Source organism: Sus scrofa, chromosome 10 (assembly GCF_054392235.1).
Source record: "Sus scrofa isolate SSC_HxYL_T2T_F1_AM1 chromosome 10, Sscrofa_HxYL_maternal_Yorkshire_Landrace_v2.0, whole genome shotgun sequence".
Taxonomy (NCBI): Eukaryota; Metazoa; Chordata; class Mammalia; order Artiodactyla; family Suidae; genus Sus; species Sus scrofa.
The window spans coordinates 93,816,836-93,844,517 of record NC_139392.1 but is presented as its reverse complement, the minus strand read 5'-3'; the positions used below and the strand labels follow the sequence as shown (position 1 = coordinate 93,844,517).

At 48.6% G+C, this 27,682-nt stretch overlaps 1 long non-coding RNA gene across 1 annotated transcript; it reads right to left on the bottom strand.

Annotated features, from left to right (window-relative positions):
• Positions 1-248: 248 nt before the first annotated feature.
• LOC146399622 (uncharacterized) lies at positions 249-18,589 on the bottom strand. The gene is made up of 2 exons (XR_014818239.1): positions 18,423-18,589; positions 249-6,238 (listed from the first exon to the last, which is right to left on the bottom strand). It is a non-coding gene; the product is annotated as an uncharacterized LOC146399622 (long non-coding RNA).
• Positions 18,590-27,682: the final 9,093 nt, after the last annotated feature.

Here is a 27,682-nt window from a genome sequence, read left to right as displayed (position 1 = left end):
CACGACGAACAAGATCACAATTATAAATAAAGACAGGATCTGACAGAGCTGTTTTGAGATAAACCAAAGCCAGGGCCAGAAGGATGTGAGCCTCTGTGTGTGTGTGTGTGTGTGTGTGTGTGTGTGTGTGTGTGTGTGTGTGCGCGTGTGTGTGTGTGTGTGTGTGTTGTCATGAATTCTTTCCAACAGCTCATTTTTTTCCAGAACCTTAAGAGTGTTGAAAGCTACTGAAATAATTGAAAAGGGGGTTACTGATCTCACAGCATTATTTTAATTTTAAATGTGCTATTTACATCAGAAAATAATTTATTCGAATTTTACTTTCCTGACATGAATGGAAGCAAATGTGCTAATCATATTTTCAAAATCTGCTTCTTTGTGTATCTCATTTTCAGTTGAGAGAATTGCCATGTTTGGCGATTTCCCTGGACCAAGTAGCAAGTAGCAATCTTAACTCTGGGTACACCATGACTCATTTTGTTAAAAAAAAAAGAAATTCTCAAGACTGCTTCCAAATTTAGATCAGATTTCACTGGGCAGAATTCACAAATGACTTTCAGAAGATCCAGACATGATGCCGCTTTTATATTACAAATTATTGATAACACAGGCTGCTGAAAAACAAGGATTCCAGATGAAATTTGGCCAAGACTTAACTTGTCAGGATTTTCAGAGGCGAGACAGTGGCTGCTTTTTGAAAATCAGAGGAATTCATGCAGAATAACTTATTTTTGGATAAAAATTCAAAATCTTAAGATAGTTTGTTTAATTTTGCATTTCTCCATTTCGAATGTGAAATGCGGGCATTTATAACTTCCCAAATTTCGATTTGATAACCATGTTTCTTATAATAATTGATACCCTCATCTGATGAATCATATATTTCCAATTTCTTTCCTTTCCCTTTTCATTTATTTTCAAATGAGGGAAGAATATTCGTGTCTTTTGCTAAAGTTTTCAATGCATCAAACATACTTTTGAAGTCATTCTCTCTCATTTGGTTTTATTCACAAGGCTTGTTGAAAACATGGTAGGCAAAGAAGACAGTTTGGGAGATATTATTGATGACTTTGCTTCCATTAAAGCAAAGAAGGTAAAACTATAATGAATCCTGGTTTGGGTATAAATACAACATTTAACTTGAAAAAAAAATGCTGTGAATTTTAATACTCATAATTTTCCATATTTTTTCACCTACTTTAATATTTTTGGGGGAAAATGCATAACCCTCACATAAGGTAAGGTTTTCTGACCGATGAATATAGCTTACTCTAATCTAACCCTCCTTGAAAGGTTCCAGGCTTAATGTATTACCCCTCCTGGATTTAAGTGATGGGCCCTTTACATCCTAAGGAATGAATCTCTAATAGTGTAATTTCATGCCCCATGAGCCCCTAGTGGAAGACCACGTTTCCTGGGACCTTCCTGAATCCAATTCTTGATCCTAAATAATCAAGAGGAAAGGTGCTCAGTGGCCTGGTGAGGCCTGGAAGGAGCATTAGTTTAAGCCGCTGCGTCAGCTCCCCAGGGTCGCTGTTAACAAACCAGCACAGACTTGAGCTGAAAATGCCAGATGCCGATCCCTTCGCGGTTCTGGACGCCAAAGCCTGGGTGTCGGCAGGGCTGGCTCCTTCTGGAGGCTCTCAGAGAGGCCCCTTCCTGCCTCTGCCAGCTGCTGGTGGCTCCAGGCGCCCCTCGGCTGGTGACACACCGCTGCCACCTCTGCCGCCCTTCACGTGGCTTTTCCTCCACACGTCTGTGTGCCTCCTTCTCTGTCTGTCCAGCAGCCCGGTCACTCTCCTGACGGCGGGCCCCCCTCCAGCACGACCTCATCTCGAGCATCTTACATGCATTACATGTGCAAAGGCCCTTATTCCAAACAAGGCTGCCCCGCCGCCCCCAGGCCATGAGACGCATCTCATCCCAGGGCAGCCGACAGCCGCGACGGGGCAGCCTGGGTGAGGGCATGGGCCCCGAGGGGCCCAAGAGCAGCCTCCCAGCCCCACCCCCACCTGCCAGCAGGCTGCAGGGAGACTCCACAAACAGAGCTGAGCCCTGGGCGGGGTGCTCTGCTGGCGGGGGCGGGGTCAGGCTCGGGGGTGGGGGGCTGGCCCAGCCGCAGAGACCTCCAATGCCACCTGTCAATAGACCAGCTACTCGCTTCCCTCAGCTTCCTCCTGGGAGAGAACTGCCAGTGCCCAGGTCTCTGGGCAGACAGGCCATCCTGGGCTTGCCCTCGGTGGCACCGGGGCTACAGGGGTGTGGACAGGCCGACCCCCATTCCAGACGGAGGACAGGGTCGGTACTCGGGATTCTGTAAGGTAATGATGCGGCTGAATCGTGGCCAATTAAGTCTCCGAGACAGACCTTTGGGTGAAGGGGAGAGAACAGCTTTACTGCTCTGGCAGGCAGAGGAGGCCACAGCCGGCCAGTGCCTCCAGGTGTGTCCTGCCTGCAGAGGGGACAGCCAGGGGTCTTCCAGGTTTAGCCGGGGGTCATTGGTTAGGGCGTCTGCAATCGTCTCCCCCCATAGGTCAGTTCGGGTCATCAAGGCCGGAGTCAGCTGGACGGGACGGTTCCAATGACGAAAGGAAACGCCGGGTGCAATAGCGCTCTGCCCAGAACGTCACCCCAGTAAAAGACAGCAGTTAAGCGAGGAGGAGATCGGTTGGCGAAAAGCCGTCCACCAGGTGCGCTGTGACGCTTACCTGGAAAGTGAACATTAATAACAAGTCCGTGGGCCGAGGCAGGGTAACGTCACAGAGGCTGTTTCTCTCGTTTTCAGCCGTGACACTAGATGCTAATCACTGAGTCTTGAGTCCGCCTTTGGAGACGCAGGGGAGGCCGCGGAAAACGTCTTTTCCTTCAAAACACAAGGACTCGGGGTCCTGCATGGTTTCACATCACCTGGAAGGAACGCCTGGTTCATTTAGGGGGTGAAGTCTTGTATTTTCTGGCTGTGCCTTTCCAAGTCTCCGAGGACAGCTGCCCTCCCCAGCCCTCAGGGCGCCCAGGAGGACGGCCAGCCACGTCCCCGTTCCTGGGGGGCCGGCTTTGTCCTGCTAAGCCCAGGTCTTGACCGTCCGCCTCAGTGAAGCAGGCAGGCCTGCACCCCCAGAGGCTGTGGCTTTCCCATCCCACACCCGCCACAGCCAGGCGCCCTGAGGTCGCGCATCCAGGGAGCAGCCAAGGCCGGCCCTGCCCTGGGGCCCCGCCACTTCTTCGGTGCCTTTGCAGCAAATATTGTGTGAGGTCACCTCCATGTGAACTCTAAGAAAAGGATACAAATGAGCTTACATATGAAACCGAAAGAGACCCAGAGGCTGAAAACAAATCGATGGTTACCGACGGGGGAAGGGCAGGGAGGGGTAAATGAAGACTCCGGGATTAGCAGACACCCACAACCACACACAAAACAGACAAACCGCAAGGGCCTCCAGTATGGACAGGACTCTACTCAGTATCTTGTAATGGACTCAAATATATGTGTATATATATCTGAATCACTGTGCTGTACACCTGAAACTTTATTATAAATTAATGACACTCAGTAAAATAAATAAAGAAATTTTTTTTTAATAAATAAATCTCAGGAGTTCCCACCGTGGCTCAGCGGGTTAAGAACCCGACAGGGATCCACGAGGATGAGGTTTGATCCCTGGCCTCCCTCAGTGGGTTAAGGATCCAGAGTTGCCCTGAGCTGCAGTGTAGGTCGCAGAGGCACCTCGGATCCCACGTGGCTGTGACTGCGGTGTAGGCCAGCAGCTATAGCTCCAATTTGACCCCTAAACTGGGAACTTCCACATGCCAAGGAGGCAGCCCTAAAAAGAAAAAAAAAGACAAAAATAAAATAAAATAAAAATAATAACTAAGTAAATCTCACAGCCACTTAGAGAGAGCGTGCCGTGGTCCGGGGGAGATGTCTTTGGGGAAAGACTTGCTGAGCCTCTTGTCAGCCGCCACTAACCAGAACAGCCCAAGACAGCAAGCCCTTCGGAACGTGGCGCTGGAGATTTATGTTACAGTTAAAAGCCTGGCTGTGTGCTGTTAGCATGTGTGGCCTCCTGCCTGAGAGAGGAAGTCAGTAGAAATGTGCACTCTGGGCAAAATCAGTGAGTTTCTCTGGAAAGCAGAGAGAAAGAGAGAAAGAAAATAAGAAGCATTAAAAGCCAATTCAGGTACCACCTATGAAATACTCGTGCTGAAATGTCAGGTGTGAAAGTGCCCGAGCTGCTAAAAACCCCCTGGCCCACATCCCTGCTCTCCAGGGGAGCTGCCGCTAGAGTCAGGTGGCTGCAAAGCTCTTGAAATGTGGCCTGTGGGACCAAAGAAGGGAATTCTTAGTTTTGCCCACCTTTAGTTCGTTGGAATTCAGACAGCTACACGTGGCCAGTGCCTGCAGCATTGGACCCTGCGGCTCCCATCTCGCTCCCACGGATGGGAGCCATGGGCACAGAGGCCCCATTGAGGTACATCCAGATTGTGGATGCAGGAGGGCTCCCCCGAAAAGCAGAAGCAAAGGGAGGAGTGTACCCGGGAGAAAGCCGGTGTTAGGAGACAGACCACGCGGTTCCCGAGGCCGGGAATTCCAAGATCTGCAGGGCGCGGCAGCAGGCTGCAGGCCCGGGGAAGAGCTGGTGAAGCAGCTGCGGCTGAAGGCACCTGCTGGCAGAGTTCCCTTTGCTCAGGAAGGTCTGTCTTTTTCTTCTGTTCGAGCCCTCCACTGATTAGCGGGCTTCCCCCAGTTTAGGAATGGCAACTGCTTTACTTAAATTCCACGAATTTATTTTCTCTTTATGGCCACCCCCACGGCATATGGAGGTTCCCAGGCTAGGGGTCCAATCGGAGCTGCAGCTGCCGGCCTACGCCACAGCCACAGCCACGCCAGATCTGAGCTGTGTCTGTGGCCTACACCACAGCTCATGGCAACGCCGGATCCTTATCCCACCGAGCAAGGTCAGGGTTCGAAGCCGCATCCTCGTGGATGAACCATTGCACCACAACAGAAACTTCAAACTCCATGGATTTAAACATTGGTCTGATCAAAAACAAACAAACCACACTCTCACAGACACACCCAGAATATCATTTGACCAAATAGTTGGGTGCACAGTGGCCCCACCCTGTTTCCTCATGAAATCCACCACCACTGGGGCATCCTCCAAGCCGATGGCAGGAAGAAAACGGCAGAGGACGGGGAGGCAGGCAAAACTCGAGACTCAGAGAGCCCTGGCAGATCCTGATCAAAGCCACCGCCCCAAAAGGACACAGTGGAGACAGTCAAGGGACCCCGCTTGTGGGCAAGGCGCTAAATGATACCAAGAAGCACTGTTTACTGGGTGAACGGCAGCATCAGAGCGTCCACACCGTTCAAGGATGCCCAGTGAGGTCAGTGGGGTCGGAGTCACCTTTCCTGAGAAGTGCATTAAAATAATCCCATAAGGGGCCACACCAGATCAACGAAGCTCATGTAACCAAAGCGGGAAGGGAGCTGAGATTTGGAGGTGGTCTGTGAGGGGCAGGGCTCTTCTCCACTCTGGATGGCCTTGGAAATTTGCATACACGTTCTCAGGAGGCCATTAGAAGTGCTACTTGGTCCCTGCCGTGAGAAGACCACACACGGCATGTGACATGTGGGCGAAACCAGCCGTTCATAGAAATATCTTCATGCACCTTCTCGCTGTTCTGTTTCATCTGCAATTCATGACTGAAAATGCAAGCCTGTTTTCTCTCTCTCTCCACATAAGAGCATTCAGAGCTGGAATTATGTTAATAGAGTTTGCCCAAGTTGGAGCGAGAACATTTGCAGATCCCCGCTGCGAGAGCAGCTCTAAATATTAGTAAAACATTAGGTGGCCACAGAACACACGTGGAGGATTCTGAAGCGTGTTAACGGCGGGCTCATGCACAACCGGCTAGTTCAGCTTAAAGATGGGCTCCGGAGACATCTGCATCCTAATTTGTATTTTATTCAGCATTCCAAGAGGAGAGACACCACCATGGAAATTCCAGACTGCTTCATCCTTCTTTTCTGAAGGCACCATCATTTTGGCAATCCGAAAGCCAAGCAACAGGCCTAAAATGGCACGTGGAGCCTGAGCGGAGCCAACAGCCGATGGAGGAACACACGTGTGAAATTTATATTAACGTTTCTCAATAGCAGGTGCACAAATGAAGTTCGCAGTTTCCCCTAAACCCCCAATTTATGTTCGTGGGTTTTTAAATGTTTTCTAATGCTCTACAAGAAAAAAAAAAAAGACAGATTTTCTTTCTCGAAAATTTTAAAGGCTCTTTTCCATAATAAATTTTCACTTTAGAACTCGGTAGGGTGTCTCATGAAACGAAATGAAACCGTTTTGTTTTTCTGTCTTACAGAAAGGAAGATTCCCCAAGCTGTCGGCAAGTCATAATTAAAGCAGCAAAAACCCACAGTGGAGATATTAATATATATCTCTGTGTTCCTCTGAAAGCCAAATTTCACCGGTTATGTGGTTCTCTAGATAGAATTTCGATGGCCAGATGTGTAGGCTCTCGCTGCATCTGCAAGAGAAATGAAAGCGCTGGTAGAGCCTGTGCAAGTAGAGGCAGCAACGTCATTCTCACTGAGGAGGTGACTGACCCCAAAAGACAGAGGGCAAAGGCTTTCTGGCTGATGGCAATTCTTTCACCTGCTTCCACATCTGAACCTGAACCTGTAACGCCTTCCTTTGCGGGCAGGCAGAGGCCTAAGCGCAAAATACCCCCAGGACTTGTACCGTCGCCGCCCTTGGTAAGGCTCTCAGAGCCGAATTTTCTTATTCCCTTGCAAATCCAGGTAAGTGTCCAATTCAAAATGAGGTTTTTCCTGCCAGCCAGCGGCCCATGGTCACAGGATCCGCACGTAACTCAGCCTGCCAGGGACTCAGGACCCACCGCTGCTCCTTGGGGGTTTCTTTGTTAAAGGAAATGCATGCCAACCTACTGAAAAGAGAGCCCCCTCAGTGTAGCTTCTAGCAAATTCCTAAGTAAAGTGGTCAGAAATCCACTCTTTCTGCAGGGAGCAGGCCCAGCTAAACCACGCAGACAGTGGCTCTGCTGAGTCATTGAAGAAAGTTCAACAACCAGACTTAGAAAATGAAACTGGGAAAAATATAAAGTCTTTCTTCTCTCTTTGGAACGTGTTCCTCCTGCGTGATGGATTTTCGCAAATCCAATCATTTTTCATCAGGCCAATTTCCACCACAGGGAAAATATATTTAATGCCCCACTGCCAATGTTGCTGAATGATCACAGAATATGTGTACATAATTTGTAGCCCGCGGCAAGGAGCAGGAGGCTTTCCTGACGCCTGCACATCAGGCCCTGCCTTGGTGGCAAAAGCCTCAAAATGTGCATCACGGTATCGACTTTAAAAATGTGCACGACCTGGAGTTCCCGTTGTGGCGCAGAGGAAACGAACCCGACTAGGAACCATGAGACGGTGAGTTCGATCCCTGGCCTCGTTCAGTGAGCTGTGGTGTAAGTCGCAGACACGGCTTGGATCTGGTGTTGCTGTGGCTGCAGCTCCGATTCAACCCCTGGTCTGGGAACCTCCATATGCTGCGAGTGCAACCCTGAAAAGTAAAAAAAAAAAAAAAAAAAAAAAAAAGCACGACCTAAAAGTGGAGGGTTAAGTTTTATTTGGGGCAACGTGAGGACTAGAGCCCAGGAGGCAGCCTTCAGAGAGCTCTGGAAACACGCTCCACGGAGGCAGGGAGGTCCATATAGATGCGATTTTGGTGAAGGGGGAGGAGCAGGCAGCCAGACACACATTGTGCAGAAGGTCACTGCTCGTCTCATGAAGGTCACCGCTCGTCTCGAGGAGCAGACCTCACCGTGGAGCATTTTAGTGCTTTCCTAGATACGAAGAGATGCAAGAATCGGGCTCATAAACTCTTCCCCTGAAAGTATCTAACATCTGAGGACCTGTCCTGCCGGCGCCCTCAAGCCCAGGGCACCGCACTCCTGGTCTCCATCCTGAGCCCCTCAGAGGGTGTTGAGGGCAGCGGGGCTCAGGATTCCGTCTCAGGGAAGCCGACGGCCAGCGCCCGTCTCCGGCCCACGGTGGAAACCAGAGGTCTCCCCTGAGCGTGGACTGGCAGGAGGAGGCCCGTCCACCCAGCGGAGCAGAGGAGGCAGCTCCATGAGACTGAGAGCCAGATGGGAAGGAACGTGGTTTGGGAGGCAAACCGATGAGGAAGCCGACCTCCTCCCAAACCAGCTCTATCAGGCTCTGAGCTCTCCTCTTAAAAGCCCTGCAATGCCCTTCCCAGCTCATCGGAACCTGCGGGGCCTGACATGAAGCCTGCCTCACCCGTCGTGCTAAATGAATGCCTCTCATCACCAGCCAGCCAGCACCAGGCCTTCCTGCAGGTGCCCTGGCAGGGCACGCGGCCTTGGTTCTGACAGGTAACGACAGCACTCGTGAGAAGGGTGAGTATCGGAACACGAGCCAGTTTGTGGTCCTCGGAGATGTGTGAGCAGCACCCCCGGCCCCCAGCCGGCCCTGGTTTCCCCGAGGGCCCGTCCCCTCTGGACATGAGCGGTCCAGAGCCCAGGGCAGCCCGGGGGCCGGGTGGAAACGGGACATGGGCTGCAAATCACAGGTGAGCCTCGGGCTCCCGTCCATAAACGTCCCATAAATAAAAATAAAATGTGAAGTCCCACGCCTCCTGTTATGTACTCTTAAGAGCTTCCTTTCCACGGTTTTGCTTCCATCAGTGCATGACTCTGTGTGTGCGCGTGTGCGTGTGTGTGTGTGTGTGTGTGTGTGAGACTAGAGTGTGTGAAAGACAGAGATGAATGGCCCTCCTGAAGATCAAGGCCTTGCTATTAGCTCGCCTGTGCCCGCGTTCACCACATCACTCATCTAAAACACCTTATAATAGTCTGATTGAATGGGAGGGTGATTTTTATGATGTGAGTTAAATGGAAATTAGGGCGATTTTTGAAACTCTAACATATGGCCCTACTGATTACTTTCCCAACAAATTTTTCATGTGGTCTTAATCTAAAGTTAAAGAAGAGTCTACAAGGGGAAAAGCGGGGGTGAGCACACACCCTGTGCCCCAGGCCTCCTAGGAGGACCATAAAAAAACAAATTTCCCAAAGTCAAAGGAACAGGGGAGGCAAGTGGAAAATTAATGGTCAGGAGAAAAAAAAAAAAAAAAAACACCTTCAGAAAAGCACTCCTGCAAATATCTTTCCTAACAATAGTTTTCAGGCAGAATTGATAAGAGGAAGGGGAGATTTTCTGATAAGGCTGCAGCCAGACCGGCACCCGAAAGGGGCTTTGCCAGGCAATCAGCCCAAATACCAACATCAAACAGCTTTAATGGAGGCCACGGTCCCCTCTGATCATCCCTCCTGATAGGACGCAAGTGGGGAAAAACCTCCCTGAAAGATCCACCTGGTCTCTCTTGGTTTAAAAACACCTTCTTCAAGCTCTATAAGACACACATGCCGTCTGGGGAAATTTTTGAAAATGCGCGTACGTAGGAAAGAAAAGAGAATAAGCATTCAAAATTCCAAGACCCGGAGGCGAGCCGCGAGTGGCCATGACCATTTGGTCCTCTCTCTGGTCCTTGAAAATAAAACATGCGTGCGTTCCTAACCTAACGCGGCTGGGATCACGCTGCTCATGAGTGTCGTATGTTGCTTCTTACTTAGTTGTCTAGGCTCCACATTTTCCGGTGCCATTAAAGGCTCTTCATACGATTGCTCCTAAAATCATCGAAAGGTGTGACTCTCCCTGGACCATCTGCATCATATCACATTTTAATAATTACATTTTTTTTTTTGTCTTTTGTCTTTTGTTGTTATTGTTGTTGTTGCTATTTCTTGGGCCGCTCCTGCGGCATATGGAGGTTCCCAGGCTAGGGGTCGAATCGGAGCTGTAGCCACCAGCCTACGCCAGAGCCACAGCAACGCAGGATCCGAGCCGCGTCTGCAACCTACACCACAGCTCACGGCAACGGCGGATCGTTAACCCACTGAACAAGGGCAGGGACCGAACCCGCAACCTCATGGTTCCTAGTCGGATTCGTTAACCACTGCGCCACGACGGGAACTCCAATAATTACATTTTTAATTTCCCTTCTCCACCAAACACCTAGGCCAAATTGCATATTTTCACTGAATTAACAAAATATCAGAACATATATTGATCAAAGAATTTGTATTCTTTTTCTTAACATCAAAAGTTGTTTAAGAGCTGTTGTTTAGATGCCAAAATACTGAAACATACGGAAATTTGCAGTGGCTTTGGAGGCAGGTGGAGCCAAATACCAGAAATGAAGTCAGTTTCAGGGGTACAGCAAAATGATTCAATTACACACATCTAGCTATTCTTTTTCAGATTCTTTTCCATTACAGGTTATTACAAGGTATTGAATAGAGCTCCCTGTGCTGGAGAGTAGGTCCTTGCTGGTAAATCAACTATACTTCAATTTAAAATTTTTTAGAAAAGAAATTAAGCCTTCTCAGAGTTCCCTTCGTGGTGCAGCGGAAAAAAATCCGACTAGGAACCATGAGATTGTGGGTTTGATACCTAGCCTCACTCAGTGGGTTAAGGATCCGGTGTTGCTGTGGCTGTGGTGTAGGCTGGCAGCTGGAGCTCCAATTAGACCCCTAGACTGGGAACCTCCATATGCTGCAGGTGTGGCCCTAAAGAAGCAAAAAGAAAGAAAGAGAGAAAGAAAGGGAGAAAGAAAGAGAGAAAGAAAGAAAGAAAGAAAGAAAGAAAGAAAGAAAGAAAGAAAGAAAGAAAGAAAGAAAGAAAGAAAGAAAGAAAGAAAAAGAAATTAGTCTTCTCAAACTGCTTGGGAAGGTTTGATTGTTTGTGACACATGCCATTGCATCTGGGTAAAGAAAGCTGCCCTCTGTGACAATAGGCAGGAAAATCGCCTGTGTGTTAAGACAGTGGAGGTGGCTCTGGCGTTGGGGGTGTGCGGGGAGGGTCCAGGCACCGGAAGGCACTGGGCTGGTCCTTCTCATCCTCCTCTGCGGCTGGGGGCTTTAAAGGGCTGCTGGGGGTCCACAGACGGTGCTCAGGACCTAACGGCTACTGAGGTCACAGTTGCCAGTAACAAACTCTAGGACACAATACCCACTCGTAATTGCAGTTATTCTAATAACGTTGTTATTGATGCTACGGCTGCTTCTAAAACTATAGTTATTATAATAGAATGGTTATTAATGATACAATGCTACTATTTTATAATGAATATACAGCTATTAATTTTATAATATATAGCTATTAACAACATACTAGTATACACAGTATGCTATATTATTAGTATTAGCAATATTCCTCTGCCACAGTATATTGTACGGGAAGCAAAATGGCTTTAACAGTGGAAAGACTGGATTAATCTTGACAATAATTATTTTCATACATGCGTGTGTATGCATTAGATGTGTGTGTGTGTGTGTGTGTAAAATAGATTCCTTAGGAGGGAAACAGGAGTTTTGAAAGAACACAGGAGAATTTTTTAATTCAAGACAAGAAGACAATTCAGGAAACGTAATGACAGATCTTATCTAAATATTGGTGCCAAAACTGGCTATAAGGCCACATGGGGTCAGCAGATGCAAGTCACATCCCAGAGGAAAGGGAACACTGAATCGTAAGGGGTCTGGGAACAAAAGATGCTGAAGAGGGGGACACACGTCAGGAGTGGGGAGATCCTGGAAGGGAATCCAAGGGAAGTTATTTCATCAGCAGGAGACAAGCGCTGGGGTCGCCGGGGAGGGAACAGGGCCTTGGCTGCACCTGAAGTTTCTTCGCTAAAAATAAGAAGGAATTGAGTCCTATACACTATAAAAAAAAAATTGTATAAGAATATGTGTTGACATACTTCTTAGTTACAGTTTAAAATACCAAACAGGATTTTTTCATTAGAGTTGCCATATGATCCAGCAATCCCACTTCTGGGAATCTACCTGGACGAAACTATAATTCAAATCGATGCATGCATCCCTATGTTCATTGCAGCACCATTCCCAAGAGCCAAGACATGGAAACAACCTAAATGTCCATTGACAGAGGAATGGGTTAAGAAGGTGTGGTACAGCGGAGTTCCCGTCGTGGCGCAGTGGTTAACGAATCCGACTAGGAACCATGAGGTTGCGGGTTCCGTCCCTGCCCTTGCTTAGTGGATTGAGGATCCGGTGTTGCCGTGAGCTGTGGTGTAGGCTGCAGACGCGGCTCGGATCCCGAGTTGCTGTGGCTCTGGCGTAGGCCGGCCGCTACAGCTCCGAGTGGACCCCTAGCCTGGGAACCTCCATATGCCGCGGGAGCGGCCCAAGAAATAGCAACAACAGCAACAACAACAACAAAAAGACAAAAAAAAAAAAAAGAAGGTGTGGTACAGATACACAGTGGAATATTAATCAGCCACAAGAATCACGAAATAATGCCTTTTCCTCGACTAGAGACGATCATACTTCGTGAAGTAAGTCAGAAAGAGAAACACAAGTACCACGTGGTATCACTTCTATGTGGAATCTAAAAGATGGCACAACTGAACCCTCTATAGACAGAAACAGACTCACAGGCGTGGAGAACAGACTTGTGGCTGCCAAGAGGGAGGGAGCGGGATGGATGGGGAGCTTGTAGTCAGCAGACCAGACGGAAGCTATTATTATACGTCGAGGGGAAAACAGCAAGGTCCTGCTGTGTAGCACCGAGACGTATGTTTAATACCCTAGGATAGACCGTATTGGAGGAGAATATGAAAAGCCTCAGTGAGAGTAAATGGGTCACAGTGCTGTACAGCAGAGATAAACACGACATTAGCGAATCAACTACACCTCAATAAAGAAAGAGAGAGAAAGAGAGAGCTTTGACAAAGCTGACCTTAGAAAACCATTATTTACACTGAGATGCCATAGGGTGGGAACTTGGACCACAAACTGGTTGGTGGGAAGGGCAGAGTCCCTGCCGTTACCAGCAGTGAGTGTTTAAGACTCTAGCAAAAGAAAAATAAAACACAGCTCTCACTGGGGCTTCATCATAAATCTAAACACTTTGCTAATTGCCTGTCACCACTACAAATAATATGCGTTTGGGGGGAGCTTTTTTTAAAAAGCCCTGGGAATAAATCAGAACTTTTAATTCATTTGGAGACAGATGGAAGAAAAAAAGGAGGGGGGGAACCTCTAGGATAACAGAGGAATCTGGAGCTTTATCTGAAAGGTGTTACTGTGTAACGTGAATAAGAGAACGTAATCGAAAGTCAGCTGGACACGGTTTCCTGTACAGTAACATTTTCTTCTAGTTTCAAGACCCAGGAGCCAAGGTGGCCAATGGCACTTGGGAGGGGTGTAGAATGTGAGTCTCCTGCAGGAATGGCCGCGAGCCCCCACCTCTCTGCAGGCCTGCGGGGCCTCAGCTGTGCTTTTAGTGCCTCTTCTTCAACCTCTCCAACGACCATTGGTGGCTCGGCGACACTTGTTTTTTCCAGAAAGTAGAACTCCATGTAATATCAAATTACACCACGGCTAGTGCCATGCTCCTGAAAACCACTTCTCAAATCCCACCAAGAGTCTGACACACAGAGATGGCCTGTCCCTGAGGGAGGGTGTCCCTGGAGCATATTTGGCCCACAGTGTGCTAATTTCTTCGAAAGATGGCTGCGTTCCAAGAAAATGTTTAGAAATTTAAATGCAGAGCTTCAATTCATGTGCTGATAATAATTATCACAGCAAAGTCACTGTGCTGAATTCCCTTTGGGTTTTAACAAGAAAAAATGTCAAACAGACGTAAAATTTAGGATAAAAATCTACAGCTAATTATTGAGGGGTAACTAGATGGAATTCAGAGGATTTTAGGGCAGTGAAAACACCTGTATGACACCACAATGGTGGACACACTCCATGCATTTGTCCAAACGCAAAGAAAGCACAACACCAAGAGTGGTCCTGATGTCAACCATGGACTCTGGGTGATGATGATGTGTCGGTGCAGGAGCATCCATTTTAGCAAATGTCCCATCTGGTGGGGATGCTGATGGTGGGGAGGTTGATGGCGGGGATGCTGATGTGGGGATGCTGATGTGGGGATGCTGGTGGTGAGGATGCTGGTGGTGGGGATGCTGGTGGTGGGGATGCTGATGTGGGGATGCTGATGTGGGGATGCTGATGTGGGGATGCTAGTGGTGAGGATGCTGGTGGTGGGGATGCTGGTGGTGGGGATGCTGACGGTGAGGATGCTGATGGTGGGGATGCTGATGGTGGGGATGCTGATGGTGGGGATGCTGATGGTGGGGATGCTGGTGGTGGGGATGCTGGTGGTGGGGATGCTGACGGTGAGGATGCTGATGGTGGGGATGCTGGTGGTGGGGATGCTGATGGTGGGGATGCTGATGGTGGGGATGCTGGTGGTGGGGATGCTGACGGTGGGGATGCTGATGGTGGGGATGCTGATGGTGGGGATGCTGATGGTGGGGATGCTGGTGGTGGGGATGCTGATGGTGGGGAGGCTGATGGTGGGGATGCTGATGTGAGGATGCTGATGTGGGGATGCTAGTGGTGAGGATGCTGGTGGTGGGGATGCTGGTGGTGGGGATGCTGACGGTGAGGATGCTGATGGTGGGGATGCTGGTGGTGGGGATGCTGATGGTGGGGATGCTGATGGTGGGATGCTGGTGGTGGGGATGCTGACGGTGGGGATGCTGATGGTGGGGATGCTGATGGTGGGGATGCTGATGTGGGGAAGGCAGTGATTAGGGAAGGGCTGGGGTATGTGGGAAATCTCCGCACCTTCTGCTCAATTTTGCTATGAATTTAAACAGTTCTAAAAAAATAAAGCCTATTTAAAAATCTATAGCAAATCATTGATCAAAGCTCTTAAACTTCACTGAGAAACAAACTGGGACGTTATTTTTTTCCAATGTGACTGTGAGTTGCCTTAAATTGGAAGAACTGTGTTTTTACCCACACAAAGAAGAAAAGGACATGCAAATCACTACCACCGGCTGAGGCAGAGCATCTTCCCCAGCTGGTTCGTTTCACTCTTGCCAAAACCATCAGCAGACTTCCCACATCCTGGTACCCCCACGGCCACACGGACCCCTGTCCCAGTCCTCTCCTGAAACTTCTCTGCACCTCCGTCAGGTCGCCTAGGTCAAACCCTGACAGCTGGAGGACCTCTGGGCTCAAGAGACCACACGCAGCCACAGGGCATCCTGGACGCAACCAGCATCAGTATCGGGACTTCTCTGCTGGTCCTGGAGCTTCCGGATTGTACTGCTGAAATTTGTCAAAGCCGTACCTTTCTGGGAAGTGGCGAGAGAAACACCCAGTTCTGCTTACAGGTCCCAGCACCTCCAATGTGTTCCTAGACCAGCAATGTTGACGTTCGCCAACAAAGCGGATGCCTAGCCAGGGTTTGGAACTGTAATTATTTGTCCGTGTAAAGAGTCCAGGGCAGGTGACATTGCATCCTGCTGTTTAATTTACAAGGTAGGTTTTCCAGCATCACTGCATAAATTCCCACAGTCCCTCTCCCCCTCTAAACAGTGTTATTACCCCGTTATGCACGAGGCTCAGAAAAGCATGAGGGACATGTGAGCTCATGGGAGGGGAGCAGGGGCCCTTGCTCAGCCTTCCTGTTGCACCACGAGCATTCCAGGCCACCCCTCTACTCTCAGAACTCCAACTGCTGAAAGCAAGAATCATCTTGTTTTTAGATCCACCTGCATCCCAGAATGAAAGAACCCATGAGGTGGCAGAGACATTCCGGTGTTTGCTCCTTGTTATAGCTAACTTGGGTCAGGTTAATAATACAATAACCAGCACATAATAGGCTCCAGGGCTAACTGGCCATGATAGAATGTAGGTAACACAGATCCAGCCTGAGAATACACTTGTAGGTTTTGCCTACACCCACGGCCAAAAAAAAAAAAAAAAAAAAAAAAAGAATTAATTCTATTTTACTATTTGTTGTGGAAATATGGCAGCCATGTAAAAAACACTAGGAAGACAGGAGGAGGAGGCAGCCAATTTGTTTAAACAGCATCGAGGCTCCATTGCCTGCATGGAAATGAAAGCCTTCCCAGCAAAATGATTTATAAATAAAAGACGAGTAACTACCGTATATTAGAAATGATGCCTTTCCTGCCTGGTGCATCGTAAAATGCTTCCTGGAGCTCACAGAATCCCACATGGCAGGAATGTAATGAGGAGACCAGTGTCGGGGGACGTGGGGGGCCTGTGTGGCCGCTGGGAAGGGCTGGGCTCCTGGCTGCGTGGTGGTCTGGGGTCTTAATAAACTGGAAGCAGCACAGCTGTGAACCTAGTGGAACGTAATCCATGTAGCAGGACAAAAATTAGTCCCACACCATCTATCAGCACCGTTTCATCACCCCGAGAAGGGGGCTCTCTGACGTGAGGACGAATGTTTATGAACCATGCACATTTCCTGACATTTTAAAGGGAGAAAAAAGATGTGCCGTGCAAGGCAATATATTTATTTGAGGAGCAAATGCCTGACTTTTTCAGCGAGATGGCCCTGAATGAGCCAAGGTTGGAGCAAATGACCGGCAGGGAGTGTCCATCATCAGAGCATCAGCCCCAGGCCAGCGGGAGATCGGAGGGGACACCTTCCAAGAACCCGAGTCTCTTCTTTGTCCACATGTGATGGATTTACTGACAATTCACATGAAGACTCAGCCTTCCCAAGAAAGCAGAGGAGGAAAGGCAAAAGACTGTCCTTGTCACATTTCAATAGAGACAAATGACTCAGCGCTCACAAAACCAGCAGAAACGGGACATGGGAAGAATGCTCTGTGTGTTACAGGGACCGCTTTTAAGTACCTCTTAACTGACTGTGTTCTCAATAGATTCTCTCCCATTCATTTGCTTTACTTTTCTAATTTTTTTTTCTTTTTAGGGCTGCACCTGCAGCATATGGAAGTTCCTAGGCTAGGGGTCCAATCAGAACTGCAGCTGCTGGCCTGCACCACAACCATAGCAACAGCAGATCCGAGCTGCATCTGCAACCTACACCACAGCTTGTGGCAACACTGGATCCTTAACCCACCGAGCGAGGCCAGGGATTGAACCTATATCCTCATGGATACTAGTCAGGTTTGCAACCCACTGAGTCACAACCGGAACTCCTGTTTTCCTTTTTAAAATAATACAAGTACAGAATTACTTAGAAAAGTGCTGTTGACTACAAATACAGGGGAGCCACATTGGTAATTTTAAATCTTCTAATTCACTTTGAAAAAGTAAAAGAAGCCAATGAAAGTAATTTTAATAATATATTCTGTGTGAACCAATATAACTGAAGTTTTATTTCATTAACTCATTGATACAAACAATATTGATGCGGTCGTTACCCACTTTTTGTCACACCTAGTCCTCAGATCCTGTGAGTGTTTCCCACCACCTGCTCATCCGGCTCAGATGGGCCACATGCCAAGAGTTCTGTGGTCACACATGGCCAGCGGCTGCCGCACTGGACAGCAGAGAATTCAAATATCTCGTCTTATCAGGTTCCAGAAATCAGACACTCTAAATAAAATTTTATTATAAAATGTGTTCTACACTTCGACACTATTTCCTTGGCAATTAAGAAGGCAAAAATAGAGCCATTTCGTGGGAGGAGGGCATTTGGGGTCAAGTACAGCTATGGTTAAAGAGACACTTCTTACTCCTAAATGTCTGGACTAGGAGATCTCCGACCCGTCAAACGGGAAGCACGGCCTTCATCGTGCAGGAGTTTATCTCCTGTAGGAGGAAAAGCTAAAGGATTCTTGGTGCAATGAATTCCATCTTGCTTTTAACAGGATGTAGATTTAAAAAGCTGAAAATCATCATGTTAATAATAACAATAGCAAATGAGGGCACAGAACACAAAAGAAGCAGACTCGCAGACACAGAGACACACTAACGGTTACCAATGGGGAGGCGGAGGGGTTAAGAGGCAAAACCAGCAGGTATAAAATAAGCTACAAGGACGTACTGTACAGCACGGGAACCATAGCCAATATTTCGTGGTATCTTTAACTGGGGTACAGCCTTTGAACCTTGCGAATCACTCTGTTGTGCACTGGAAACTCACAGAATATTGTACCCTGACTGTGCCGCAATAGAAAAGAATACGTCTAAAAAAATAATAGCAACAACACAACACCATCGACCGCACCCTCGATCCCAGAGCCCACGGTTATACAGTCCTCAAAACTCCGTGAGATAAGTGCTATTACTAACTGCATGGTATTTATTTATTCTTTGGCCACACCCACGGCATGCGGAAGTTCCCAGGTCAGGGAGCAAAGCACAGCAGGGACAACGCCAGATGCTTAACCCACTGAGCCCCTAGCCAACTCCACGGGCTTCATTTGAAAGTGAAAAAAACAAATAAATAAATTGGAACGTAGAGAAGTAATTACCTTACTTAAGGTCACAGAGGCCAGCACGGTGTTCATCCCGCAGCCCCTCCCACCTCCCTCTGGCGGCCGCGTGGAGGTCAGCGACCCTCCCCGTCCCCGAGCCCCAGCACTTAGGACAGAGGTGATCCCTGGTGGTCTGTGTGTTTTCCTGGAAGAACAAAGAATACAAGGAAAAAGGAATGGAAACGTAACCCCTAAGAATTCCTTTTGACCAGCTTTCTAACTGTTTTGAAGGGGGTCCAGGAACCCAGACCAGAGCTGCGATTTTACCCTGTAATTCAGGTTCATCGTGGTGAGAATACGTCACCCCTGAATCTTTGTCCCCTGGATGCACAAAGCATTTGCTTGGGGACACTGAGGAAGATCGCCAAGCAGAGGGAAGGGGACCTTATGGGAGAGAGGTCAGGAAGGAGGAAGGGAAAAAAGAGAAATGAGAGAAAACACAGGAGGGCCAGCGTCCCTGGGAGCTTTGGGTTTTGCTGGTGCTTGTCCCCCTCTTGCTGAAGACGCGAGCCTTAGCTCAGTCAGGTGCTTCCCTCTCGTGTCTGAAATGCAGAATGCAGATGTCAGGCTCCGGAAAAAAGGAACCAAGTCATAAAGCCCGTCCCTTTGCAGCTCCAGAGCCCACCCAACTGGGGGCTCATTTTCATTACCATCAAGAAAAAACCCCCAGGAGTAAAATAATTGCCCGACTGGATGGCATGCTTACAAATCGGAGATTCCTCTCTTTTCCCTCCCAGTGGTTTCCATCCCAGGATCCAGCACAGCCGCCCTTCACCAATCTAATCGCTCCCCTCACAGGTGCCGCAATGACTTCTTTCCGACACATTTCTGGGTGGTTGCAGCATCGGTACCTCGCACGTTATTCGTGTAGCCGGTGGCTGTTGTGATTCCGTTTTGCTTTCTACTGTTTTAGCCGTGATACTTGCTTCGCATCTGCAGAATAATTAGAAGTAAAGGGCCACCTGAAAACACGGACCGTGAAGGCACGACTTGGAGAACAGGAAACCACTTCTGACGTTGCTATACCTCAGTGTGCTCGGAGCCCTCAGGTCCCAGAACAAACCATCACATGGCTGCGTGGTGAGTATCACGTGTGACCAGAAAGAGCAAGTCAAGAGGCCGGAGCTGCTGAGTCTTCCTCCTGGACACAGCAGCATCCTGGGCACCCAGGGAGCATCACAGCGTGGGAGGCAGGGCCGCCCGAAGCTTCCAGCATCCTTCTTTCTCTTTTTTCCTTTTTTGACCACACCCTCAGCATATGGCAGTCCCCAGGCCAGAGACGGAACCAGAGCTGCAGCTGCAACCTACACCATAGCTGCAACAATGCCGGCTCCTTAACCCACTGCGCTGGGCAGGGGATAGAACCCAAGTCCTTCCTGAGTCCTTCCTTCTCTCTTAACTGAAGACTGGCTGAGCCATGGTCAGGTCCCAAACATTGCAGGCCTCCTTGAGCAGGCAGCAGCAGAACGGAGGACAGAGCCGCCCAAATGTCCCTGCTGTCCAGACATTTTACATGGATTTCTGCATGGAGGTTGAAGATGTTGGAAAAATTGTAGAGTCCTCGGGGTTTGTGAAAGTCCCACAGACCTGGCCAGACCGCAGGCCTGACCTTCTGTCTTCACAGGGAAAATGGAAACGGGGCTGGATATCCGACTCCACACCTCGAGCTGGGGACCTTCTCACAGAGGGGGCAGTGGGCTCAGCCGGGTCCGAGACACAAGTCTGATTTGCCGGAGTTTCCGTAGCCGAGGGGTGACAGAGCAGGCCTGTGATGGAAGCGTAAAATGTACTTGTCCCAAAGCCGTCCCTTGGGGACACTCTCTCCATTTCGATGTTGTCTTGTTATTCTGTTTTCAGGGGGTGTTTCCCCTGCACACTGGCTACTCTGTTAATGGGGCCGCCTGTGGGGGGCCCAGGACCACAGTTTAAACCTGCCTTGGTTTCGCACTCCCAAACCCTGTAGAAAATCAATCAGATCAAGAAGGGAAGAGAGCTCTCTCTTCAGTTGAACGTTGAGAATAGAATGAGAAAAACATCAAGTGTTCATGTGTTTAAAAGAGCACCCAGGAGTCTACAAACCTACAGAAAATGATTAGACAGGTGCACCTGATCAGACTCGGAAAAGCCTGGATTCTGTGCCCATCAGCACCTCCCTCAGGCCGGGACCAGTGTGTGACAATGCCACCCCTCCTCATCACCAGGCCCAAGAAGAAGACTCTTTTCAAAAATCTGAGAATCCAGTTGAAAAAATAAGGATGCAGAGAGACATTTAATAAACTTTAAGTTTTGCCTATGTAATAACTCCCGTTATTTTTAAAATCAACTTGGGAATAAGGACGGGAGATTTTAATCCTAGGACTTGATTATTTACTGCTGTGTAATTTCACGCTTCTCCTGAGGTCCGGCGACAAGCCCAAGCCTGAGGCGATGCCTGTACTACGGGACTTCGGTGTGAAAGGAAGGCACTTCTTTACACCGATCGCCTTTCCATGGGGAGAGACGACCCGGCCAAGGCCAGACGCAAGGACCCCGCCTCCAGGGAGCCTCGCAGCCTCTCGAGTCCATTGGGGTGGCCAGCGAGGCGAGGAGGTTGATCTGTCCTCATGTTCTGGCGCCAGACGTTGGGCCACACCACCCATTGCCCCTGCTGGACGCCCAGCCGGCAGACCACAGGTCAGCTGGGATGGGGAGACTGAACCTCTTGTTGGTTCTGTTCCTCCTGCTCCCCTGCCTCTCCTCCGAACTCACCCCTCCCCTTGCCCCGCCCCTGCCCCATCCTTCCTATTTGCCCCACCCTGACCCGCCCCTGACCCGCCCCTTCCTCTTTGCCCCGCCTCCTGCCCCTCCCCTGCCCCGCCTCCTGCCCCTGCCCGTTCCTGGAAAGAAACCCTCCCAGAGCCCCTGAGGTTGGGAAATTGAGCGACTCTCGAAACTGCCACCTTCTCTCTTCTCTCCTCTGGTTTCTTATCTAATGTTTACTTTGCACGTGCTCACCTCCCTGTAAAAATGAGTCGTGTCGCAATAACAAAAAGTAAAATCAGTAGTAACAATTAAAAACAAATAACTGTAACGATAAAATCTCCATTATCACTCATCACTGCTAGGGCCTTAAATTGTGCCTGAAGTGGAAAACAAAGCACGTTATGACAGGTGTGCACATCTTTGCCAAGATGAACGTGCTTTTTCAATGTCCACCAAGAACCTGTTTCTCGTGTTTCAATACTTCAATGTTCTTTGGCAGAAGAGGTGGAAGCTGAGCTGATCCTGCAACGTGATAAATCTTATCCCAGACCCCACACATCTGTCTTCAGCCTTCAACCTCCAAGTGGCTTTCTCCTCTCTGGTTCGCTTTGGGGGAACGGGAGCCATTCCTGGAAACCTCCTCTTCCTGCGGTTAAACGGTCACAGTACTGCTCTTCCTCCTGTTTCCTCCACAGGCTCCCACTCTCCTGTGATTTTAGTCTCTCCTTAGTCATGGACGGTCTTTATCCCCTCCTGTGACGTGCATCTTCCCTTCAAGGGTAAATCCCTTTAATGTGAGGGTTAAGCAGGAGGCCCAGGGGACCGGGGCTCTGACACACATCAGCCCGTCAGCCAAACTCCAGCAGGACGGCCCTGGTCTTCCCAGCCGTGAGCCAAGAAGTAAACAAACAACCACCAGTTCATCGACCCAGTTCACGCGGTGTGCCTGCGAGGCTCAGTAAAGGGCCTTTAATGAAGGCGGTGGCAACACGCCTCGTCCTTCCTCTTCTCCTTCCTGACGCATTTCAGATGGGGACAGCTTATGTGTGTGTTACACAACCAAGAACTCAATTATGTACAAGCGAAGTTGGTACCCAATAGCACTTATTATCATGATGCTTTAAAATAAAACACTTATGAGTATCTCAACCTAGCATGGAGGACACCAGCGACTGTATTAAAATATTTTAAACATCTTTATACAGAGAATCACTACGTACCTGCTTGCTTGCTCTAAACACTACATATACAACCTAAGGAATAGAAGAGGAGTCATATTTTATTTCAAAAACCATGTGATTTCATGTCATTAAGAAATTGCCTAGGAGTTCCCGTCGTGGCGCAGTGGTTAACGAATCCGACTAGGAACCATGAGGTTGCGGGTTCGGTCCCTGCCCTTGCTCAGTGGGTTAACGATCCGGCGTTGCCGTGAGCTGTGGTGTAGGTTGCAGACGCGGCTCGGATCCCGCGTTGCTGTGGCTCTGGCGTAGGCCGGTGGCTACAGCTCCGATTCGACCCCTAGCCTGGGAACCTCCATATGCCGCGGGAGCGGCCCAAGAAATAGCAACAATAACAACAACAACAACAACAAAAAGACAAAAGACCAAAAAAAAAAAAAAAGAAAGAAAAAGAAATTGCCTAAACTTACATTAACATGGGTTTGGTTTTTTTAGATGGAGTATCACTTTTTTAGCATTCCACTGCCAAATTGACTAATCTTAACTATGCCTTGATGTTCACCTGAGAGAGAGGTTGGAAATGCATCTCTGTAAAGAGGGGAAGTGTTTTAATAGTTTTCATTACAATGAACATACATAAGATATATGTCGCATCATAAAAACACGATAGATACTGGACAATAACATCAAACATAGAAATGAAATGAATCTCTCGATATTAGTTATTTAGCCCATCTGTATGCAGGTCGCCAAACAAGATCTCTGTCTGGAAGAATATCCCCCATCACTTTCCTTTGGGCTAAAAGAACGTGGTCAGATACCCCCATCCATGGACCCGCTGATTTCCCAGAAGAAATCAGATGCAATCGAGGGAGTGTAATCTCATCCTAGAAACTACGTTTAAGAAAACACTAAGGTGTACTGGGGACCACCAGTCTCCCAGCTGCCAGGGTCAGCTGCTTCCACATAATGTGGGCTCCCCATGACTTCTGAAATGTGTGGGCCTCTAATTCAAAAGCATTGCCTTGTGGGATCGCAGAGGCTTATTTCACACGCCCTGCAGACACACTTGACAGAGTAGAGGGGCCCACTGGTGAATTTCCCATCTGCGTGTGACTCTCTCCAGGGTTCCGTGGCTGTCTGGCTGCAGTGTTACGATTGCAGCATGGAACAGAGCTGTTTCTACATCAAAATACGCTTCCTTTCCCGAGGTGTGTCCATAATCACAAGAAGCTCTTTCGAGACTGTTCTCATAGCCTTGGGGTTTTATCATTTGCCCAAGATGAGCTCCTTTGTGCGAATTTTATTTGTTCAACCTCCTGAGTGGTTCTGCCTATCTTCTCTTCTCTATGAAAATAAAAATAGTGGTATAGAATAGTCTTCTGAAAGCTTACACTTTATATCCTTTTAAGTTAAATGTTCCCTTATTTTCTGGCTCAGCTCAGAGCTGGGCGCACAGTTAGCGCAATGCAACATTTATACTGTACTTGTGCCAACCACATGCCCTGCGTCTGGGTTCTTGCCCTCGGCTTCGGCTACATGTTTTCAAGATTGGTCCACATTGGAGCCGGTGTCAGTGCTTCACTGTTTCACGGCTGACTCTGCTCTCTGGAGACATCCCACTGCCTTTATCCATTTGTCTGTTTTGCTTTTTGATTTTTTGATGAACTTCTAGTTGATTCACAGTGTTGTGCCAATTTCTGCGCTACAGCAAAGTGACCCCGTCACACACATGTAGACACGTGTTTGTTTCCTTTTTACATCCGAACCTGCAGCACATGGAGGTTCCCAGGCGAGGGGTCACATCGGAGCTGCAGCTGAAGCCCATGCCACAGCCACTGCAGACTGGAGCCGCATCGGAGACCTGCGCCGAAGCTTTGCAGCAACGCCGGATCCCCAACCCACTGAGCGAGGTCACGGATCGAACTTGCGTCAGACGTCATGTTGAGTTCTTAACCTGCTGGGCCACAGCAAGAATTCCTATATACACACTTTTCTCACATTATCTTCCATTTCGTTGTGTCCCAAGAGATTGGATCTCGTTCCCTGGGCTGTACGGCAGGACCTCGTCGCTTATCCATCCTCAGTGTAAAGGTTTGCATCTGCCAACCCCCAACTCCCGTCCGTGGGTCTGTGGATGGGCAGCTGGATTATTTCCACTTTTTGGCCGTCGGGAATAAAGCTGCTGTGCGCCCTTGTGTGCGAGTTTCTGTGTAGACCCGCGTCTTCATTTCTCCTGCGTAGATACCTAAGAATGAAATTGCTACATCATCTGGTAACGCTGTTTAGCCCTTTAAAGAACTGCCAGAGGCCTTTCAAAGTGACTGCAGCGTGTTACATTTCCACCAGGAACACGAGAGGCTTCGGTCTCATTTCACACATCCTCGCGACACTTAATGTTGTTTGACTGTTTGACTCCAGCCATTGCGGAGGGTGTGAGGTCGTCTGCCACTGCGGTTTTGACTTGCGTTTCCCTGATGACTAATAATTGCGTTGGAGAATTGGCTCTTGTGCTTTTGGACCATTTGTGTATCTTGTTTGGCGAAATGTCTGTTCAGGTCCTTTGCCTATTTTCAAATTGGCTTATTTGTCTTTCCATTACTGAGCTGTAGGTGTTCTTCGTATATTCCGCATACAAGTTCCTTATCAGACAAATAATTTGAAGATATTTCCTCCCATTCTTTGCGGTGCCTTTTCACTTTCTTGGTGTTCTTTGAAACACTGGAGTTTGGGGAGTATTTTGGTATTCGGTTTTTGTTTTTGACCCTGCCAAAGGCATGTGGAGGTTCCTGGGCCAGGGATCAAACCTGAGCCACCACAGTGAAAATGCCGGATCCTTAACCCACTGAGCCACCAGGGAACTCCAAGAGTTTTAAACGTTTGATCACGTGTAATTTTTTCTTTCTCTTGTTGCTTATGCTTTGGGCATCGTAGGTAAGCATTCTTGGCCAAATCCAAGGTCGTGAAGGTTTGCCTCCTGAAAGCCAGATAGTTCTGCTCTTACCTTTAGGTCCTTGATCCACTCTGAGTTAATTTTGTGTTTCGTGTGCAGCAAAGGTGCAGGGCATGCTTCATCACGTGACCATGTGGCCCCAGCACCGTTTGCTGAAGACTCTTCCTTCCCCATTCAGCGGTCTTGTCACTTCTGTCAAAAACCAGCTCTCCGAGTCTGTAAGAATGTCTTTTTTTTTTTTTTTTTTTTTTGTCTTTTGTCTTTTTGTCTTTTGTTGTTGTTGTTGTTGTTGTTGTTGCTATTTCTTGGGCCGCTCCCGCGGCATATGGAGGTTCCCAGGCTAGGGGTCGAATCGGAGCTGTAGCCACCGGCCTACGCCAGAGCCACAGCAACGCAGGATCCGAGCCGCGTCTGCAACCTACACCACAGCTCACGGCAATGCCGGATCGTTAACCCACTGAGCAAGGGCAGGGACCGAACCCGCAACCTCATGGTTCCTAATCGGATTCGTTAACCTCTGTGCCACGACGGGAACTCCTGTGAGAATGTCTTTATAGACCCTCAGTGCAGTTCCATGGACCGTCTGTGTAGCCTTGTGCCAGTACTGCAGCCTCTTGACTGCCATTCCCTGCAAGTATGTTTTACCGCTGGGAAATGTGAAGCCTCTAAATGTGGTCTTCCTCGGGATCGTTTTGGCTCTTCTGGGTCCCTGGCAATTCCATGTGAATGTGAGAAACGTCTCGTCACTTTCTCCAGGGTGGAGGCTGGGACTCCGACAGAGATCGCATCCATTGCAGATGACTTGGGAGAGTATTTCCATCGTAACGTTGTTAAATATTCAACCCATGCACAAGGGACTTTTTTCTGTTTACAGTCAGACCGCAGAGCTATTTCGAGTTTTGTGCCAGATCCCTGGAACAAAGCACATGTTGCAATAAAGTGAGTCATGCACAATTTTTTTGTTTCCTAGTTCATATGAAAGTCTAACTCCGACCCTCGTCTATTAAGTGTGTAACAGCATGATCTGAACACTGCGATGTACAGCCCTTAATTAAATAAGACGTTATTGCTAAAACTGCTAAGCACCCTCGCAGCCTGTAGGAGTCATAGCGGTGGCCTCAGCTCTCACGGGCCGCAGCTCCCCATAACTAATGTCACGATAACGAAAAAGCCCGGAAACATTGTGAGAATTACTAAAATGTGACACAGAGACAGGAAGCGAGAAAACGTTGTTGGGGAAAGGCCACCATTAGACTTGCTGCACACAGAGTTGCCACAGACCCTCAATTTGTAAAAAATAAAATAAAGCCAAGTACAAGGAAATGAAGTGTGCCCATATGTAGATTTTTCGAGTTGCTTTCAACAATGTTTTGTAGCTTTAGCCTACATTTAGCACTTCTTTTGTTAAATTTATTCCTACGTATTTTATTCTTTTTGTGGGTTTTGTGGGTGGAGTTGTTTCCTTAATTTCATTTTCAGATTGTTCATTGCACGTGCATGGAAAACACCATTGATTTTTAAATATTGATCTTGTACCCTGCAATCTGGCTCAGCTCATTTATTACTTCTAACAATGTTTTACTGGATTCTTGGGGATTTTCAATACACAGATCACTGATTTTCATTACTTTCTGTATTGAACAAACCTTTCAATGGTGTGTGTTGCTTGCCAGCACTATTGTAAGCTCTCTACAAATATGAACTCATCTAATCCTTGGAACCAGCTCCAGAGCCGGGGCTGTGTTTATCCCCCTTGGCAGATGGGGAGCCATCTCTGCCCATCTGAGACCAGTGCAGGACCATGAAGGTGACTTCAGTTGGCCCAGCCTTCGTCCCGTGCTCACCGGCACACGGCCCTTCGCTGCTGCGGTCACTCTGCGCCCCCCAGTCTCCCTTGGTTCACCCTCCTGCCCTCTCAAGGCCGAAAGCTCTGCTCTCCGGCTCTGCAGGGTTTATCCTCCTCCAGGAAAACAGCTCCCTCGCAGCTGGCAGTTACCTGGATGCTACAACGTTTCTCCCTGGGGTCAGCGATGGGCAGCCCTGACATGCGGGAGGTGGTGGTGGAGCCCAGAGTCCCGCTCCAGCGAGTCGGGTTTCCATGTGGGCAGGGAAGGCAGGTGAGCCCCCCGTGTGTCATCTTCCCATGTCCTTGGAGAGGACGGGCTCCTAGGATGGACGACCCTGCTGTGACTCAAGGTCCGGATGTTTCGCCCCGAGGTTCCAGAATCTGGGGCAGAGTTGCACCTGACGCTGATGCTGTTAGAAGTACAAGGAGTCCTCCAGGGTTTATTTAGGGTTACTTTAATTGATCTTCATATGATAATAAAAGCAATAATGTTCATTGTAGAGAATGTGAAAAACACATCAGAATATAACGATTAGGA